Raw genomic sequence first — 22,471 nt, 5'->3', positions numbered from 1 at the left:
GATAGCCATCAATGGAGAAGAGAGCTCCCTTTAGAACCCCATACACATAGATAGAATTGAATGCAGAGTAGGATTCTCAAAATTAAACGCACAAAGCTGAATTCTTGATATTACCTCCCAACATGGCTTCTCCCACGTTTTCTTCATGACTGTAAATGGTGACTGTCCTATTTACTCAGGAAAAAACTTTAGATTGATTCTTGACTTAGTTTCTTTTTTTAATCACATCCCTTTTCATTAGCAAAACTTATTGGATCTCACTTCAAATGTCTACCTAGACTTGAACTTCTTGCCATCTCTATAATGACCTCTCATCCATGCCAGAGCCATCTTGTGCCTGGGTTACTCCAGTACTTTTCTGAATGGTGTCCTCTGTTGCACATTTGTTCACAGTGGTATGCCTTAGGACCTTTTAACCTCTGTCACATTCGGCTATTTAATAGGGATTTATTTTTCTCTCCACTTAAACTCACATTTTGGTCATGTGATTTACCTGCTTGTGAAATATATAAATACTGATATGTATCCTTTCTGGGCAGTAACCTTAAGAACAAGTGTTTTTGACAGAGTTATCATAATTCACTCGCTAGGGTTTCTATCCTTCACTAAGCTCCATTCCATTGCAAATCCTGGTTCGGTATGTAGGATAAGAAAAAAATAAATAGTTGTAAGTCACAAAATTCAACCAAAAAGTTTCAAGATTGGTAACTAGATTAATGTTGCCTTTCTTGTATGAAGTTCCAGTATTTTGGCCACCTGATGTGCAGGGACAGCTCACTGGAAAATATCCTAAGGCTGGGAAAGATTTAGGGCAAAAGGAGAAGGGGATGACAGAGGATGAGATGGTTTGATAGCAACACTGACTCAATGGACATGAATTTGATCAAACTTTAGAAGATGGTGGAAGACAGAGGAGCCTGGAGTGCTGCAGTCAATGGGGCCACAAAGAGTCAGACATGACTTAGCGACTGAACAACAGCAAGATCCTATCTGACAAGGAAAATTTTCTAGACCATACCAGAACAAAAAGAACAAAACCTCAAAATATGTGGCACTGGTTATGGTCATGAGTTGTGCCTCAGAAATATCATTAGATAAATGCTGATTCATGCTATGTAGTGGTAAAATTCTAACCTGTGGTAACATGGAAACAAATATTGTACCCATTGGGTTTTTAGCTCCTCACAAAAGATTAAGCAAACAACATTAGTAACTTGAGTTTCTTATTTTTAACTCTATTTTCACATGTTACAACAAGAAAGGATGCAAGAATTAGTTGACTTGCAAGAAGGAATGAAAGGGATTAAAGATAGTTCAGAAATGTGGAGACTTGCAGAATAAACATCCAACTGGTTTACATTTCCACACAGTAAAATAAAACTCTGAAGGCCTTTAAAAAACAAATGCTAATTAAAATTCAGCATAGCAGCAGTAAAGAGCAAAACAAAAATATGGCCATCAGATACATTTTTAAATTTCTAAATGAACCAATTCTTCACCCACCAAATCTTTTTAGTTGAACCAGAAGGCCTACAGAAAAATATGAGGAATGTGTTTCCTAGGATATCTGTTAAGTTTATACTCACAATTAAGTCCAGAGTGAAGGACATGTCTCCAAAAGAATTATGAGTGAGATATTGGGGCACAGTGTTGACTGAAAATATAAAATAGGAATGGAATAACTATAATGACTATCTTTGAGAGAATTGCACTATCAAAGAACCGCCAGCCCATGATGGTAGTTTTCTTCTGTTAAAGACTTAGAAAAGTTCTTGGGCCTCAAACCTTACAGGAGTGAAGAAAGCTTAGAAAGCTGCTCATATCTCAGTGAAGTCATTGGGGTGATTCAATGAAGTCATTTTCTCATATCTTCTTCAAAAGTATCCAATGACATAGGATATAAAGATCAGAGCCAAGGGACCCTGAGAACTGCAGGCTGGAGCACTCCTGTCAGGGAGGAAGCCCCCACAATGACTGTTCAGTGCAAGTACAGAATTTCCATGGTTCAGTGACTTCTAGGTACCCTTCTCTTCCCTTACCCTCATCCTTCCCATTCCTAAGTAGTAATGTTTATTCCAGTTATCCCATTGCTCTTCTGTGACTCCAACAAGTATAGGGTAGGGAGGGTTTGCCATATTCCTGTGTGTGTTTGTGTTTACTTTTGTATTTTTCACATCTGTAAAATAAGTGGCACATCTAGGTTTATAGAGAAACACACATTAGATTTTGTGCTTTTAAATTTGATGATCATATTAGAGAGGACTTCTGAGTTTTCCCTCTTAAGGAGGTAATGAAGATATTTTTGCATGTGGAGAAGGGAATGAACAAAATATTTGTGATCATAAGTGTGTCAAGGTGTTCAAAACAGTCTTTTCTCTTGCTGTGAACAAATTTTAGTGCTGAAATTCTTTACTTGGTTGAATCAGTCAGGATTATATAATTTGCATGGTCCAGTGAAATATGAGCAGAAGTGATAGTGTTAGGGGCAGAAGGTTAAGACTCAGCATAAAGACAACATAAAGACATGTATGCTTTTCATGTCTTGTCTTTATGCTTTTAATGGAACTGAGTCCATTGGTTAGGTTTTCTGAGTAACCGCAATGGTCATCATCCCTTTTGTTTTGCTGAAAATGTTCACTTTCGTCTCAGGTTCAAAGGATTTGTTAACAAAATAAGCCACTCATTATATACAAATAAATAATACAAATATTTATTAGAGAGTTATCTAGCTTACTTTCAACATACTAACATTAAAAGAAAAGAGAAATAGAGCAGATAATGCATCACCAAATTGGGTTTTAACCAAAATCCAGACTCACACAGTGAAGTCGATTGTCACAGCACATTTGGAGTCTCGATTGGGAAAAGGTTCCAGGCAGGGTGAGACTTCAAAGATTGCAGTTCCGGGCTCCTGCTTTTAATCCAAGGATCTTCACAAACTGATATCATCATCAATCTGTGACCAAATTGCAGCTCTGGTTTCATGTTAATGCTGTTTGTTTTGTTGCGTAAAACTTGGAATATGGATAAGCCTGGGGCTTGACTGGCCAGATCCTCCCTGCCCCCTCCCCCACCTCCCCAATCTCAAGATTTCTCCCCTGCCCCCGTCTTATCTATGGTGCTGCACTCAGGGCAGGCAGTCACTCAGTCACTCCTAGTCGGGCAGTGTCCAGGTAGGTTAGAAGCAAGGTCAGAGCCTGCTCTGCTTTGTCTCTGAAGCCTAAACAAGACTATTTATTTAATTTCCCTAACACCTTTTTTGATGACAAATGTAGATATAGAACAAAAAATAGCTTTGTGGTTGTAAATCACTGAGGTTTACAGATGTTTATTACTACAGTATAACTTAACCTATCCTACTTACTATAAACCCAAACTCTACCCTCAAGGCAGAACTCAGAAAAATCATTTAAAAACATCGCATCATTCACTTCTCTTTATGAGCCTCTACAATGGCTCAAAGTAAAAGATAGTCCTGATATAGACTTTTTTTCTTCCAACTTTGTGACCTATTTTCCTTTGACTCTCCATTTCACTCAACTTACTGTAGCCACACATTTGTGACCTTGCCCTTCTTAGAACATGGTAAGTACATTTACACTTTGCCTTTGTTGTTCCTTCTTCATAGAATACTCTTATACCAGTTAGATACCTGGCTTTCCCTTTCTCCTTCATAGGTGCTCAGGTATCACTTTATCTGCAAAACTTTCCTGAGCAGTCTTTATAACACACATTCTTCCATTGCCATATTAATCTGCTTCCCTTTCCTCCAGCACACTAACCACCCTCTGGTATATTGTATATTTATTGATAGACCGCTACTCTCCCTCTTCAAATGATGTCACACACACTGGAATCTAACCTCCACAAGAAGAGGCATTGTTTTCTTTATGGCGGTGGCCCCAGGTCCTATAACACTACCTGGCTTAGATCAGCCATTCAAAATACTTAATGAATAAAAACTAGAATAGATAAATTGGAGATGTGTCTTTTTTTGGAAGTGCTGGTCTTTTTAGGTAATGTAATTTTGTTTGTAAGGACATATGGATTTTGAAGGAGTACAGGAACTTCACTAGGAATCTGGCCATTGAGAGGAGGCAGGAATGACACTGATAATTGATGTACTATAGTTGACTATCGTCCATAAAAATATGTGGAAAGCATTATTTCCCAATAGGGGATAAAGGTAAAGCAGATAAACATTCTACCTTTGTCCACTGCCCATGGGAGAGCTAAGAGAGTGAATACGTGTTAGAAGAGGTAATACGCCTTTGTATACCTCTGCTGGCCAGCCAGAAACTTTTATAAACTGAAAGACATAGAGAAGGATCTATATTTAAGAATGTAAGAAAAGCAATAGTATGACAGTTGTTAATTGGATAATAAGTCCCCCACCTAAACACTTTAGTTTTTTGTGCTCAAAGGCTTTCATAAATACATATAAGGAGTATGTATATGAGGTATCTTTTCTAAGTGAATTGATAATAAATCTTCCCAGTGTGTAATTTCCAGTGTTAAAGTAGAATCCTAAGAGAGTGCAATATAGTATATCTTTGTGAACTAAAATTTTAGTCATTATTTGTATGGATGTTGATTCTGTATCCCCCAAGATGCTACAATCACTGATTCCTTATCTGCTGATGGATGTGAACCACTGTTGGCAATAAAATCACAATTGTTTCCAAAAGAGGAGAATAAGGCTCAGGTTCACTCTTAACATTTCTGGGACTCCTGGCAAGCATATAAATGGAGAACCCCCAACAGTAATGTGTTTATACTGAAAGTTTAACTCAGGCAAACTGTTAAGTAAAATGTGCTCTAGACTCTCTTATTTTGACAAATATACTTTATTAATGAGTTGGAAAGGTGGAATTGAATTTAGAATTTAAAATCTTAGATGCCTTTGAGTTCCATGCTAGAACATAGTCATGACCCACATCCTGGCCCCTTCACTTTGCATATCAAGTTCCATATGGTACAGGTAAGATCCTCTTGGTATTTCTACAGATACTTTCATTTGAACACTCAAACTTTATATTCAAAAACCTATAAACCTCTCGGGTTTTAAAAGGATCCCTTAGCCATCCCATGGGTTTAGAGAGACATGTACTTCCTTGGCATGAAAAATTCAAGAGAGAGCCCAGAACAGGTCCTAGAAACAAGGTTTAGGTCATTTGTGCAAGTAATTCTGAGACCTTTGGTATGCATTTTAATGCATATTAAATGCATTTAGGTTTTAATGTCTAGAAGTGAGGAATACATTCTTGGGGTGGATACATCCCTTGACCTTGCCACTCTTTTTCCTATGGAGGTTGAGAGTGTAGAGTTGGTCAGAGGAAGTCCAAAATAAGACTTTCTATTTGGCAAGTCCCAGGCAATGGCCTCTCTTGCTTAAGTCTAAGGAGAGTGTCATACTAGTAAGGATGATATCCAGAAGCTTTTCTATAGAATGTAGCCACAGGAGCTAGCATTTTATAACCCCAAACCCCTACTTATCAGAGGGCTTAGTTGGAGTATTCAGGGCTGTAGATAGTAGTGGAAAACAACAATTGAGCCTTTCAGAGGCTCAGTTATGTGTGTGTGTTAGTCTCTCCGTCGTGTGTGAGTGACTCTTTGTGACCCCATGTACTAGAGGCCACCAGGCTTCTCTGTCCATGGGAATTCTCCAGGCAAGAATACTGGAGTTGGTTGATATGCCCTTCTCCGGGGTGCAAACTTTACCTAAAGACAAATAATTCTTTTTTATTAGAACTAGAACATTTAACTCACTAATGGATTATTTTATGAAGTAATTTGGAACCTCATAAATGTGCAGTTAAAGCAGTTGATGCAGGTTTAGAGAATAGTCCATTCATAATGACTCTGGATCCTTGAATTGGGAACTAAAGCTATTATTAAATAGGGTGTGGTTTTTCTGGCCCATAATGGTGATACTTAGCCAGAAGAATGTTAGTTGTACAGGAACTATTTGGTGTAAAATGTTGCGTACAATGGTTTTCTTTCTACATATAGGGTGCCTGTAAAACTCTGGAGTTAATATGTTTTAATTTTTCTTCATTAAACCATATATTCTGATGCTGGATATTTCACTAGTGTAAAAAAAAAAAAAAAATCAAGTTTTCATTCTCTGTATGCCTCCAGAGTAGCTTGGTAGTTAAAAAGTGTTCATTTTAAAGAAACAGTCTGACCTGGGACTTATATCACCAACTCGATGGACATGAGTTTGAGTAAGCTCTGGGAGTTGATGATGGACAGGGAAGCCTGGTTGCTGTAGTCCATCAGGTCACAAAGAGTCGGACACAACTGAGCAACTGAACTGAAGTGACCCAGGAGGAGCTGTTGATTATTGATTGCTACAGAAAACACTTAAGGACATTCTGGACTCTCTCCATGCTCAAGGGATCTCCAAACACAAAAGAATCACAAAACTTTGTTAAGTAGGCGAGGAATTATTTTGTTAAAAACAAACAAACAGACAAAAAACACACAGAAATTATTGATTTGCTTAGTCAAGAAATTCTCAAAATTTGGGCCACAGGGCTCCATTTTAGTCTTGAAAATTATTGAAAACTCCAGAGAGATTTGTTTGTGTGACATATTTATTTATATCAAAATTTATATTGATACTTAAAAGCATTTAATGCTTATTTAAATAACTAACACATATACCAACAGATTCTTTATAAACTATAACTATATGTTTAAAAGTAGAAACTGACATTATTTGTACTTTTCCTGTTGGTTTTAGCGTTTGGCTTAAGAAATGATAGTTGGGTTCTCAAATATACTGTTGCTTTCATTCTACTGCATACTACATTGTGTAGACTCTGAAAAATTGCCACTGTGAATGCACGGAGGTAAAAGAGCAAATAATTTAGTTTAGTTTTTTTTTTTTAAACAGAAGTTCATTTTTTTCTGTGATTCTTGGTATTCTTATAAAAAAATAATTTTGATTTTATGGCCCCATAAAGGGATCTCTGAGAGTCTCAGAGACCTACAGACTGCATTCAGAGAATCATTGTCCTAGTTTTAATCATTTATTGACTCTAAGATGTGCACTGCCCAATAAGGTATCTAATAGCCATGTTTGGCTCTTTAAATGCAAACTGATTAAGACTGAGTTGTTAAATATTCAGCTTCTTTTTCTCATTAGTCACCTTTCAAGTGTGCAGTAGCCACATGTGGTTAGTAGCTACTCTGCTGGGCAGCACCTAGCTGCCATGTTTAAACATTTCCACCATTCCTAAAAGTTAATATGGACTGTGCTACTCAACTTTATTTTTCCTATTCTTTTTTCTAATCTGTCTCAGTTTTAGCTATCGATTGTCCTCACATTTAAACAAACAACAAGAGTGCAGATGCGCAATTCTCATTGTTCCCTGCCCTGAGGGACAACATCTAAAGAGATTATGGCAGGCAATGCTTGCTGCAGTCTAGAAAATGCAATGCTCCAAAATGGTGAGTCAGAAAGAGAAAGATAAATATCATATTCTAACACAGATATATGGAATCTAGAAAAATGATTCTGAAGAATTTATTCACAGGGCAGCAATAGAGAAACAGACATAGAGAATAGATTTATGGACATGGGGAGAGGGGAGGAGAGGGTGAGATGTATGGAGAGAGTAACATGGAAACTTACATTACCATATGTAAAATAGACAACCAACAGGAATTTGCTATATGGCTCAGGAAACTCCAACAGGGGCTTTGTATCAACCTAGAGGGGTGGGATGGGGAGGGAGATGGGAGGGAGGTTCAAAAGGGATATACGTACGTATATATGGCTATATGGCTGAATCATGTTGAGGTCTGACAGAAAACAACAAAATTCTGTAAAGCAATTATCCTTCAATAAAAAACAATAAATTAAAAAAAAATGCTGCTAAGTGCTAGCCCATGTTGAGGACTGCTCACCACCCTTTGATCTAAACTAGGATATACCCTTGTTTAGTGCTAGTCAGTTTACTTAACTTTCTTGCCAGTTATGCCAAAGAGTTAATACTGACTGTGCGGACTCATTTGAAAAGACCCTGATGCTGGGGAAGATTGAGGGCAGGAGGAGAAGGGAACGACAGAGGATGAGATGGTTGGATGGCATCACTGACTCGATGGATGTGGGTTTGGGTGGACTCCGGGAGTTGGTGATGGACAGGGAGGCCTGGTGTGCTGCAGTCCATGGGGTCGCAAAGAGTTGGACATGACTGAGAAACTGAACTGAAGACTTTAACACGTGGAAAGTCAGGAAAATGACTGTTGATGACTGCCATTTTTTTCTCATATTGAAGTTAAGAAACAAGAGTTTTTATTAGGTAAGACCTAAAACATGAGTTCTTGCTAATATATTTGATACAGCTACCCTTCTTGGAGAAGGCAATGGCAACCCACTCCAGTAATCTTGCCTGGAAAATCCCATGGACAAAGGAGCCTGGTAGGCTGCAGTCCATGGGGTCACGAAGAGTCAGACAGGACTGAACGACTTCACTTTCACTTTTCACTTTAATGCATTGGAGAAGGAAATGGCAATCCACTCCAGTGTTCTTGCCTGGAGAATCCCAGGAACAGGGGAGCAGCAGCAGCAGCAGTAGCAGCTATCCGTCTTCTGATGCTTTGCTTTTGTTGCTCTGATAATTTAGTGTGTACAAACACATGTTACTCTGAATGTTCCCCAAAATAGTTTATGCTGGAAGTATTTTCTTGTAGTCTTTATTTCTTTCATTATTTTGTACTGTCAGAAGGCATGTGGTTGATTTTGTCTCTGGGTTCTTGGCATCTCTTAGACTGTAAAATCTGAGAAGGTAGAAACCTAGCATAGACTTGGCTCATAGTGTCCTTTCATCATGGTGCTTGACTGAGATAGATCCCGATCTCATAAGGCAGGAGCCAAAAGCTGGCCCCACTGTTTCTGACTGATTTCATCATTCTTTTTGTTTTTGCTGGTCTTCCTTCCTATTCTTGCCTGGAGAATTCCATGGACAGAGGGTCCTGGTGGACTAAAGTCCATGGGGTTGCTAAGTGTCGGACATGACTGAATGACTAACATACACACACACTCCCTACTTATATAAATAACCACTTCAGGCTTTCTTGCTCACCTGTTCCCCACATGAATCTTGGATACTTTTAAAATTATTGAGGACTTGATAGTAATTGGGATATTTCAAGACATAAAGCTCTAACTTTTAGCTACACCCACTTGGTCAAGTCAATTGCATCATCTGCATCTAATTCCTTCTCCCCACTTGGATCGAAATATACTAGAAAATGTTATCATCTTTTAGTCCCTGTTGCATTATTATATTTATCACACCCCATAATAATTTTCCCACTTTATCATGTTTGCTATTTTTATAAGAAAAAATCTTTAGGCCTAAATAACTGTTTTTGATTGAATAATTAACAGATATTTATATTTATATTTTATTTTCATGATATCCATGATGCTTATTGCATCTATTAATGAAAAAAAAAGTATCACCTTTACAATGATGTATTTTTTTTTAAGTCTCAATTCCAGAAGGAGAAGTAATCTCAAAAGGAAGACAATAAGTATCCTCACTTTAGAAAGAGAGAGTATCTTAAAAAATCACATCATTTAAAACAAGATCTTTGTCTAGAAGAGAAGAAGGCAAGCTTCCTACAACTTGACCAGCCAAAACAGAAGGGTGTGAAAGTCATGCAGGAATATACAGGACACACTTGTGTGAGGTAGACAGAGGAAAGACTATCCTGGCTTTGAAAAAGGTTGTAACCTAGGTCTTTCAGCAGCTGTGGCATCTAGAATGGTTTTCTGAAGCCCAGGCCAAGCACTTTTCTGGTATGTATCTTTTGGCTGGAAAATACCTTGGAATAACCCTTTTAAATACCTTCCCATGGCTGACAGGAATGCTTAAAAGGGTTCTATCAGAGTTTCCACTCAGGGCGGAAACATTTGAAGTGCACTGTCTGGCTTAGGTAATACATTGGCAGCAACTATTTTATTTAAAAGAAAAACCCATCAATTAACCAGTGAACATGACAGATAGAGTGACAGTATTTCTTTTTGTTCAAAGGAGGTAGCTAAAGAAAAGGGAACACTGGGTAGATGAAGAGGAAAAGTCACCCCCGGGGGAGAAGAAAAGAGCCCCCTGAGAATGCAGACGGCTCACAAATAGATCTGTCAGATTCTTTTAGACTTTGATGAAAGGCAGAGGGCTTGGTATTAGGAAGATTCTGGGCCAAAACAGTTCTTCACCTTAGATGAATTCTGCTGCTGCTAAGTCACGTCAGTCGTGTCCGACTCTGTGCGACCTCATAGACTGCAGCCCACCGGGCTCCCATACCTGGGATTCTCCAGGCAAGAACACTGGAGTAGGTTGCCATTTCCTTCTCCAGTGCATGAAAGTGAAAAGTGAAATTGAAGTCACTCAGTCCTGTCTGACTCTTCACGACCCCATGGACTGCAGCCTACCAGGCTCCTTTGTCCATGGGATTTTCCTGGCAAGAGTACTGGAGTGGGTTGCCATTGCCTTCTCCAGATGAATTCTAAGCCCAACTAAAGAGAGAGATTACCACAAGAGGAAAAATGAGCCTGGATTTGGAGAGGATGAGTGTAATAAAGAGTATATTTGACTGATCCGTAATTTACTTAGAATAACACTTTCAACCCCATGGACTATAGCCTGCCAGTCTCCTCTGCCCATGGAATTCTCTAGGCAAGAATGCTGGAATGGGTTGCCATTTCCTTCTCCAGGGAATCTTCCCTACCCAGGGATTGAACCCTGGTCTCCTGCATTGCAGGCAGATTCTTTACTGTCTGAGCCACCAGGGAAACCTAGAATAACACTTGCCTATATTCAAATCAGTGTGAAATCAACAAAAACCAGGCATTGAGACCTTTTTGTGTTGTGCGTCTTTATAGGCGTGCTATTGAATGCCAATATATCTTAGTAAGATCAGCATGCATGTTCATGTATTTGTTTACAGGAGATTTCTCTCAAAATTTTAAAGCAATTTAACCAACATTTACTCTGTGCCTTTTGTGTGTGACAATATATAGGTGCTTCTGGCAATGCAGTAATAAAAGACAAAAATCTGGTTTCATAGTTCTAGTTAAATAGGGCAGCTATGATATACAGGCAATGTGTATGTATTTAAGTGAGCAACATTTTTATATTTAGACCTGTAAATTTTTATAATCAATAGATTCCTAAACATACAGTTCATGAAATATAAATATTGCAAATTAATTTTTAGTCTCTTACCATCTTAATATTTCTGAAAGCATACCATAAGTATTTGCTTGATGATTACCTGTTTCTAGTTAAAACAATGATGAAAAGAGTTATTGTTTTGTGTTTTAAGTTTTTTTTTTTTTAACATTTCTCTGAGGTGGATAGGGAAATTTTATGCCATTGATTTCTTGAATACCCAATCTGTGGTAGGAAATTCCAAAATATCCCATTAATTTTTTTCTGCTAGTATTCACAACATTAATGTATTCTCCACTAACTTTGAATAGTACTGGTCTGAGTGTATAATGGAATATGGAGGTTAAATTAAAAAAAAATTTTATTGGAGTATAGTTGACTGATAATGTCGTATTAGTTTCTGCTGTACAGAACGGAAAGCGTGTGACTTGTGAAAGGGAAAGTCACTCAGTCATGTCCGACTCTTTGCAGTCCCATGGACTATACAATCCATGGAATTCTCCAGGCTGGAATACTGGAGTGGGTAGCCTTTCCTTTCTCCAGGGGATCTTCCCAACCCAGGGATTGAATCCATGTCTCTCATATTGCAGGGGGATTCTTTATAAGCTGAGCCACAAGGAAAGGCCAAGAATACTGGAGTATGTAGCCTATCCCTTCTCCAACGGATCTTCCTGACCCAGGACTTGAACTGGAGTCTCCTGCATTGCAGGTGGATTCTTTACCAACTGAGCTATCAGGAAGCCTGTGACTTCTGAGGCAAGATCAAAATAGCCACTGTAGCTTTTGCTCTGCTCTCTCTTGGACCACTGGGGCTAGAGAAAGCCAGTTGCTACTTGGTGAAAACTTTTAGGAAGCCCCCCCAGCAAGATTCACATGATAGTAACTAGTGCCTCTTGTGGACAGCCAGAATTAAGCCCTCCATGCTTCTCTGTCCTTGGAATTCTCCAGGCAAGAATACTGGAGTGGGTTGCCATGTCCTTCTCCAGGGGATCTTCCTGACCCAGGATTGAGCCCCAGTTTCATGCATTGGAGGCAGATTCTTTACTGTCTAAGTCACAAAGGAAGCCCATAAAATTAACTTAGCTGCCACTAATTTAGTGTGCCATCTTGGAAATAGATCCTCTAGCCCCAATCAAGCTTTCACATAACTGTGGTCCAGGCCAACCTCTTGACTAAAACCTGATCAAAACAAGACAACAACCCCCAAATGGAGTCACTTATGCTAAGTCCGATGCCACTTAATCTGAGGTGTGATTATAGTTCTGGCTTTCTCAGAAATGGAATCTTAAACCAGTCCGTCAGGAATCACGTGATCAGCATTAGTCAGGTCATTTGCCTGAAAGACTCATTTGCCTGAAAGATCTCCTGAAGAAAAGCAACCTTGCTATAACCAAATGGATTTTTTGCCTGGTATAACATCCTGTGCCTGCCCTTTTCTGCCTGTAAAGGTCTTTCATTTTATATAACTACTTGGAGCTCCTTTCCATCTGCTAGATTGGATGCGGCCCAATTCAAATTGATTTTTTTGCTCAAATATAACCTGAAAATTTTCAATATGCCTCAGTTTACCTTTTGACAGAGGAGAGAACCACAGACCCTTGAAGACCTGCAGCAGCAGTGAGGAAATAGGTATAAGTACCTCCTGAATCCCTTGAATGCACTGTTTTTGCTGCCTCTGGAGGTCATGGGTTAAATACCTTGAGGATCCTAGCTTTTGCCTTATGAAAAAAACTTTCAGACTTTATTTGAGCATTTTTCTCTATCTGGATTTGGTCTAGAAATCAGCTAGAGTCAGACTGGGTCCAGCTTGAAAGCTGGACTGAGTTTAGGGTTGGACTGGGTCCAACTTGGAAACCAGACTGGGACTAAATCCAAGTCAGACTGGATTCTACCAAGAAACCAAACTAGATCTGGAGTTGAACTGAGTCCAGTTTAGAAAGTGGGTATTCCAGGGTTGGTCTGGATCTGATTTAAACTGGACTGCATCTAGTGTGAAGCCTCAGGTGAAGAAAATTTTACAAAGGCTAAAAAACAAGGTTAACCATACCAAAGATAATCTGGAGTTACAGTGGCCACAATGGACAACTTTTAACCTAGATAAGCTTCTGCATATACAAACTGCCCAAGAGAAAAGGGGATTTCAGCCAAGCACTCACTATAAAGGATAAGGGAGTACTAGTTTTTCCTTCCTGCAGTTTCCCATTATCAGGATAAGACCTGCTTGGCTGCCCCATTCTCTCTGGAACCTGCAAATGGGATCCTGGGAAAACTGGCAAAAGCAGGCAAAGGGTGAGAATTCTTACCAAAGTCAGTTTCCAGGTCTCTATCTGTGGTCAAGAGAGGAAGGTAAATTTTTATGTTGTCCCTTCCTTTCTGAATTCAGAGAGGTTGGCAAAAGCAATTTTTATAATAATTAGATCTTTGAATTATGAATTGTGAATTTGCTTTCCAATGCCCATTGGTTGTCAATCCTTTCTCTCCTAGGAACAGCTATTGCCTCCTTGCTTGTGTTCTGAGATCTTGGCTTGACAAATGGAAGGTTGGGGACGCCTAAAATTTAGTCAGAGAGAAATGTGGATTGCCTTCCATCTACAGCTGAGATCCCACTGGAGACCTAGCTCTTAGGAGCACTGTCCAAGTCATTCTTTATTTTGATTACCTTCTGGGATTGGCTCTGGATCTTGGGAGGATCTGGACCTTTACACTCTCTTTGGGGATGCTGCTTGCATCTAAGATATTGTTTATACCTTCTGGAATATCTATTCTTTCTTCCAGCTGAAACTTGAGAAGACGTTTGTACAGATATATTTTTAAAGTAACACTATGGTCAAAAGTTGGCTACCTTGGAAGCTGATAGTCATAACCTGAGAAGGACCATTTTCCGTCCTTCTTCCCTAAGCTAAAATGAAGCTATGTACCAGAGAGAAAAACATTCTGAAGACTTTGTGAGATTTACTGAAATGTTCCAAGACTCACATTCTAAAACATAGTTGTCTTTTGGTTTCTATATTAGTTGAAGATATTCTCCCTGATAGTAAGATGAAAACTGAGAAAAATGTTTCTGAATGGGTGTGGCAGGCTCCTGAAATCATTCAAGTCACCACCTAATTTTTAAAGGAATTAGAAACAGCTGTACCTGTCTTAAAAATTTAATAGTTACAAGAATAGAAATGTGGTCCTAGAAACAATTCATAGCCCATTTATTTTATTTATTTATTTATTTTAAAGTGAAAGTGAAGTCGCTCAGTCATGTCCAACTCTTAGTGACCCCATGGACTGCAGCCTACCAGGCTCTTCCGTCCATGGGATTTCCTAGGCAAGAGTACTGGAGTGGGTTGCCATTTCCTTCTCCAGGGAACTTCCCGACCCAGGGATTGAACCCAGGTCTCCCACATTGTAGACAGATGCTTTACCATCTGAGCCACCAGGGAAGTTTTTAACTGATCCCCAAACCTCTGTAGGAGGAGCAGTGGTAAAGAATCTGCCTTCCAACGTAGGAGATGCAAGAGACACAGTTTATATCCCTTGGAGGAGAAAATGGCAACCCACTCCAGTATTCTTGCCTGGAAAATTTCATGGATATAGGAGCCTGGTGGGCTGTCCATGGGGTCATAAGGAGCTGGACACAAGTGAATGACTATACACGCACATAAAAACCTCCCCTATGTATCTCAAAAAGTGAAGTTGCTCAGTTGTGTTTGACTCTTTGCGACCCCAGGCTCCTCAGTCCATGGAGTTTTCCAGGCAAGAGTACTGGAGTGGGTTGCCATTTCCCTCTCCTAAAGCGCCTTTCTAACTGCGAGATTGAAAGCTACCCAATTTAAATCAATTTTACTCAGATGAACTCTTCAAAATTGTTAATCTTTTATCTTTTAACAACCTTCGAATAGAAACAGCACCAGATTCTCGCAGCTGAGCTGTCCCAGAATTCCTGTCCCAGGGAAACTGTATGATAAGAAAGGTTTATTGTTGTTTTAAGTGCCTAATTTGGGGGTAATTTTTATGCAGCAGTAGATAATTTTTCCTGTGTGTGTGTGTTTTTTGTTTGTTTGTTTGTTAATATCCCCAAACCAAAGTGGGCTTTGATTCCTAGCTCAAGTGGAACACTCTGGTAACTTTAGAGTATCAGCTTCTTTCTCTCTGCATTCAAACAGTTGCTTCTAAACAGGCAGAAGTACAATACTGAAAATATTGTCTTTTCCTTTGGCTCAGCAGTGGCAAGCAGACCTTCTTGACAACTATTTCAACCTATTTAGTTGGCTAGCAAAAGTGTTACTATCAGTTGTAATACTTTTTCCCGAATATTACTTTCATAAGGCTAATGGTTGAGCTAACATTAATTCATTCTAAAATGTACACACTTATGTCTTACATAGTTAACCTTCTTGGACTCAATTAGATACATTTTCTTTTTATCCATTTTTGCTCAAAATATAATGCATTTAAAAATGTGTGGCAAAATAATGCATATCCTTGATTATTCTAAAATGAAAGTTTTAAAAAAGTATGTCTGACTATAATAAAAACATAAAAAAACCCAATTTAATATTGACTTGAAACAAACAGGTTACCAGGTATTTCTACAGAGAAAATGAGTTTACTTAGGATGTGCAGAGATTTATAATTTGAGTTCTGAAACCATGGTAGCCATGTGAGAGTTCCCCCAAGGAAAGGGGAAAGAATGCTTTTTTAGAGAGAAAAAGGAAGTAGGGAGGGCTATAGGAAACAAAGAGCCCATAGCTTTTCTTTTGGCTAAGTCTTTGCCAAAAAGAATCTTTCTTTTCCCTGTTGCTACGTGATAGTCACAGGATACAATAGCCAACTCTATATATTGAGGTTTCTGTTTATTAATTTTTTTTACACTGGTCAAACATAAATGTACTTTTAATACAACAAGATATATCATGTTTGGAGAAAATATGCGAACATATTTTAGTTTCAAAATGCCCATGTTATCTTCTATAGAGAATGTTTTCTGTATTCTAACATTAATAATACAATTGAGATGAACCATACCATTTTGATATTCTTATGTGTATCTTAATTTTGACCTTCCAAAGCTTGACCACTTCCGATCTAATCTTCTAATTTATTCAATATGTCTATAAAATAAAAATATAAATTCAATTTATAAATATAGTCTTTCAAAGTCAAATATTGGTCACTGGTTCTCATGTATTTTGTTATTATTGGGTCACTAAGAAGACTCTTGAGAGTCCCTTGGACTGCAAGGAGATCCAACCAGTCCATTCGGAAGGAGATCGGCCCTGGGATTTCTTTGGAAGGAATGATGCTAAAGCTGAAACTCCAGTACTTTGGCCACCTCATGCGAAGAGTTGACTCATTGGAAAAGACTCTGGTGCTGGGAGAGATTGGGGGTAGGAGGAGAAGGGGACAACAGAGGATGAGGTGCCTGGATGGCATCACTGACTCGATGCACGTGAGTCTGAGTGAACTCCAGGAGTTGGTGATGGACAGGGAGGCCTGGTGTACTGTGATTCATGGGGTCGCAAAGAGTCAGACACGACTGAGTGACTGAACTGAACTGAAGTTGTATTTGACTGCTTGTGACCCCATGGACTGCAGCACACCAGGCTTCTCTATCCTCTACCATCACCCAGAATTTGCTCAAATTCATCTCCATTGAGTTGGTGATATTATCCAACCATCTCATCCTCTGCTGCCCACTTCTCCAATCTTTTCCAGCAACAGGGTCTTTTCTAATGATTCAGCTCTTTGCATCAACTGACCAAAGTATTGAAGATTTAGCTTCAGCGTCAGTGCTTTCATTGAATATTCAGGGTTGATTTCCTTTATGATTGACTGGTTTGATTTCCTTACAATCCAAGGGACTCTCAAGAGTCTGCACAATTCAAAACCGTCAATTCTTTGGTGCTCAGTCTTCTCTATGATCTAAATCTCACATCCATACATTACTACTGGAAAAGGCACAGCTTTGACTAGATGGATCTTTGTCAGCAAAGTGATCTCTGCTTTTTAATATACTGTCTAGGTCTGTCATAGCTTTTCTTTCAAGGAGCAAGCATCTTATAATTTCATGGCTGCAGTTCCCAACTACAATGTTTTTGGAGCCCAATTAAATAAAATCTGTCACTGCTTCTACTTTTCCCCCTTCTCTTTGAAGTGATGGGATTGGATGCCATGGTCTTCATTTTTTGAATGTTGCATTTCAAGCCAGCTTTTTCACTCTCCTCTTTCACTTTCATCAAGAGGCTCTTTAATTCCTCTTCACTTTCTGCCTTTAGAGAGGTATCGTCTGCATATCTGGGGTTGTTGACATTTCTCCTGGCAATCTTGATTTTAGCTTGTAACTCATCCAGCCTGGCATTTCACATGATGTGCTCTGCATAAGGGTTAAATAAACAGGATGACAGCTGTACTTGTTGCTCTGTGTTCAGTTCTAATCATTGTTTCTTGACCCACATACAGGCAGGAGACAGGTAGAGTGGTCTGGTACCCCCATCTCTCTAAGAATTTTCCACATTTCTTATGTATAAAATATTTAATAATTACTTTATAGTAGTTAATATCATTTTATTGTATGTTGCTTTTAACTTACACATCTGTGTCGTATGTCCCCAAAGGCTGAAGAGATTTTTGAAATTTGACTTTCTCCTCTGAGTTGATTTACGAGCTTGAAAATGACAAAAGTAATTTTTAGTATTTTCTTCCCCTCAGTATATTTCAGTAAATTCAGTATATTTTAATTGGTATAAGTGTTAGTAAAAATTTCAACAATAATAAAAAAATACATGAAGCAGTATTTAAGATTTGACACACAAAATTAACCAAATGCATGAATGTAGTTTATTAGTTTGTGGCTGCAAGCACTAAATCAGATAGAAAACTAAGGCAGTTACCTGTAGATTTTGCCAAGAAGCCCTCTTAGAATATTCATTTGTTGCAGATAGCATTTCTTTTTTATTCAGAATGTCCAGATGTTTGCCTAATTTCTTCACTTTAGTTTGCATGTGTAGACATGGCCTCAATCCCTAATGTTGAATGGTAAAAACATAACTTAGTTCCACTGAAGCTAATGAAGTGAAAGTGTAATGCTCTATTATTCTCAAAAAGGCCATTTATGTGCATTGTGCTCCAGTCCAAAAAATAAATCTTGCAGTTCAAATTGCCATATGCTCAGAATTTTAGCACAGGTGAGCACAGTAAGACCAGCTGCTGTTGCTCTGAGTAATGATATCATGCAACAAAAGAAAATTTCTTTTGAAATTGAATGTACATCACTCTTGCAGATTAGAAGCAAGATGTTTGAAAGAAATGACTACAGGAAGAAGTCCACTGTTAGCATATTCTTAATACTGTTTCAGTATATACTTATCTAATTTTAGAAAAGCAGTTTCTCTCTGACTTTTTTTTTTTTTGGTTGTTTGGTTTAGCTTTCAAAAATTACTTTTATTTTTATGAAATATATATTAAGATATATATATAAACATATATTGCACAATACATAGTATATATTACATATTGTGTTTATGTGATTTAAAAATAATAGTAATACTGCTGACTGATGTTACAAGTATATCCATGGAATAGAAAAGAAAATAGAAAAGAATTTTTTCCAATAATAATATGGAGATTTAGCATATAGTAAATGTAGCAACTCAAATCATAGAGACAAAGATGGGCTTTGTAATCAATGGTATTGGGGCAACTAGGTAGCCATTTGGAAAAAAGTTCCGTATTTCATACCATGCACAAGAATAAATTCTAGATTTATGAGATATCTAAGCATTAAAACATTAATCCACACAACTACTAGAAAACAAGGATGATTTTTTTTCCTTATGACTCAAATCAAAAGATTTTGAGACTGTTATACATGTGACCTAAAAATTGCAAGGCAAAACAACTATAACAACAAACCTATCATAAACAAAAACAAAAGTTACCTGAAAAACTTAGAGAAAATATTTACAACATATGGAACAGAAAGAGGATAAATATCACTGACATATCAAGAACTCTTAAAACTATCTAACAAAGGATCAAAAAACAGAGGAAAATGAGCAAAACACATGAAAACAATTTAATGAACTATGTAACTGTGACTGATGACATGACAAAATTTCCAAACTTGTTTTCACAGAGAAATACATATCAAACAATATTGAAATACCATTTCTCGCCAACAACATATTTGGAAAAATTAAAACTATGACAAATATTTTAGGAGGGAATAGACTATTTCATAAAATTGCTTGTTAGAATACAAGGAAGCACAGTCCTTCTGAAGGGTAATTTGTCAACTGCGAAGAAATCTACAAATAAACTTACTTCTGACATAGCAATAGTCCTTTTAAGAATCTAGCATGATGATATATTTCATACAGTCTGAAAAAAAAAATCCAAAACACATGCTCAGTGAAAGGTTATTTATTTCAGCATTCTGAATAATCTCAAATAATTGAAACAACATAAATGCTCACATATTGGATAGTGTTTTAATAAATTATGACATATCTACATAATGGATTTCTATGCAGCTGTATATAAGTAAGATCTTTATGAACTGAAATGGAGCAATTTCCAGGATATAAAGCTACATCAAAAAAAAGTAAGGGTCTTTCTGCCTCCTGAGAAACCTGTATGTAGGTCAAGAAGCAGCAGTTAGAACTGGACATAGAGAAACAGACTAGTTAAAAAGTGGGAAAGGAGTGCATCAAGGCTGTATATGGTCACTCTGTTTATTTAGCTTATATGCAGAGTACACCAGGTGAAATACTGGGCTGGATGAAACACAAGATGGAATCAAGATTTCTGGGAGAAATATCAATAACCTCAGGTAGGCAGATGACACCACCTTAATGGCAGAAAGTGGAGAGGAACAAAAGAACCTCTTTAAGAAGGTAAAAGAGGAGAGCGAAAAATCTGGCTTAAAATGAAACATTCAAAAAGCAAAGATCATGGCACCTGGTCCTGTCACTTCATGTCAAATAAACGGGGAAACAATTGAAACAGTGACAGCCTTTATTTTCTTGGGCACCCAAATCACTTCAGATGGTGACTGAAGCCATGAAACTAAAAGATGCTTGCTCCTTGGAAGAAAAGTTATGACACACCCAGACAGCATATTGAAAAGCAGAGACATCGCTTTGCCACAACGTTCATCTAGTTAAAGCTACAGTGTTTTCAGTAGTCATGTATAGATGTGAGAGATGGGCCATAAAGAAGCCTGAGCACCAAAGAAATTATGCCTTTGAATTGTGGTGCTGGAGAAGACTCTTGAGAAACACTTGAACAGCAAGGAGGTCTGTCTTAAAGGAAATCAACCATGAATATTCATTGGAAATAGTGATGCTGAATCTGAAGCTCCAATACTTTGGCCACCTGATATGAAGAGCCGGCTCATTTGAAAAGACCCTGATTTGGGGAAAGATTGAGAGCAGTAGGAGAAGTTTGATTCAGAAGATGAGATGCTTCAACAGTATCTTTGACTCAAAGGACATGAATTTGAGCAATCTCCAGGAGATGGTGAAGGACAGAGAATCCTGACGTGCTGCAGTCCATGGGGTCTCAGAGAGTCAGACACAACTGAACGACAACAAACTTTTCTTATAATAAAAATGGAATCTAAATATTGAGCAGCAGCCTCAATTATTGCAAAGATAATACTGTATTGCAGACAAATACTGCACACATTAAAAGGATTGGTAAAGAATAGAACAAGGCTAAGAAATACGTTAAATAGTTTGACTTTAAACTGTAACACTAAAGACAAAATAACTGTAAAATATTATAGTCTAGTTATTAAACTTATTTTTCATAGAGATATAGGCTAGGAGTTCTAATATTATTTTCTTTATATATTAGGATTGAAGAGATATGTAAAAATATTATAGACAATGAGAACCATGTTCTTTACTATCACAGAAATAGTAACACATAGGACAAGGGGAGGCTGCAATGAATTCTGTGTATTGAAGTGTAATTGGAAATATTCATAGAAATACAAGGTCTATAAATGTAGATATATATTATGTACATATGTACATGATAATGTACATATATACACATGTGTTTCCTAGTTCTGTTGACTGAGGGGGCCTTGAAGACCTGAAAACTCAGTAGCAATGAACACACATAATGCCCAGTGCTAATCTCTAATAAAAGAACGAGAAGTCTGTGGGGAAAATACTTAACTCTAGGGAAGAGTCAGAGAAACAACTGTGTTCCAAAAATGATGAAAATGTGTCTAAAGGGCACAGGAGTCAATATGAAGAAAACTACATAACCAAAAACTAGAGCCATTTTAGCAAGTAGTCAAATTTGACATTCGTGATAATAGAACATATTATTGTTGTGAATATACAAACTGAGAAGGGTGCATTCCCTCTGGTGCGTGTGAACTAAGTCACTTCAGTCATGTCTGACTCTTTGTGAACCCATGGACTATAGCCTGCGAAGCTCCTCTGCCCATGGGAAACTCCAGGCAAGAATACTGGAGTGGGTTGCCAGGGCCTCCTCCAGGGGATGTTCCCAACTCAGAGACAGAACCTGGGTCTCCTGAGTTGCAGGTAGATTCTTTACTGCTGAGATACTAGGGAAGCCCTCCTAAGATGTTTATTGTCCTTAAACTGATCCAGAGATCAGATTTTTAATGGAAATTTGCCAGGTGATTGTAAAACATGGTGGCAATGCAAGTAATGTCAAATAGCTAAACATTTTTGGTAAAATAAGTTTAGAGATTCAAACTACGTGCTTTCAGGATTTCCTGTAATGCTAAAATAATCAACACGTTTTGGTATAACTGTAAGAACAGACATATAGAATGATGGAACAGGATAGGAGTTCAGAAGTAGGTCTCCACATATATTCACATTTGATTTTTGACAAAGTTACCAAAAGAATTAAATAAAGAAAGGGTAATCTTTTGATAAATTATGCCCAAATATCTGGATAATGATATATGAAAAACAAGCCTGAACTCCTATTTCACACCATACATGAAAATTAACTTAAAGAGGAGCATATCTTTAAAAAGAAAGATGTCTATATCTCATAATAGATAATATATGTGACCTTATGACAAAGTTTTCATAAACAGGGTACCAAAACACTAATTATGAAAAAAGATTACATTGAACTTTATCAAGCTAAAATATTTTCTGTTTGAAAATATGAAAAATGCACATATATTTCACATTTCATATTTTCATAAGCTATTTTATATGATTGATATTCATTATAATATATATTTGATTTCCCTGGTGGCTCAGTCAGTAAATAGTTTGCCTGCAATGTGG

The sequence above is a fragment of the Oryx dammah genome, unplaced genomic scaffold (genome assembly GCF_014754425.2).
Source record: "Oryx dammah isolate SB20612 unplaced genomic scaffold, SCBI_Odam_1.1 HiC_scaffold_16, whole genome shotgun sequence".
Classification (NCBI taxonomy): Eukaryota; Metazoa; Chordata; class Mammalia; order Artiodactyla; family Bovidae; genus Oryx; species Oryx dammah.
Note: the sequence above shows the minus strand (reverse complement) of the source record.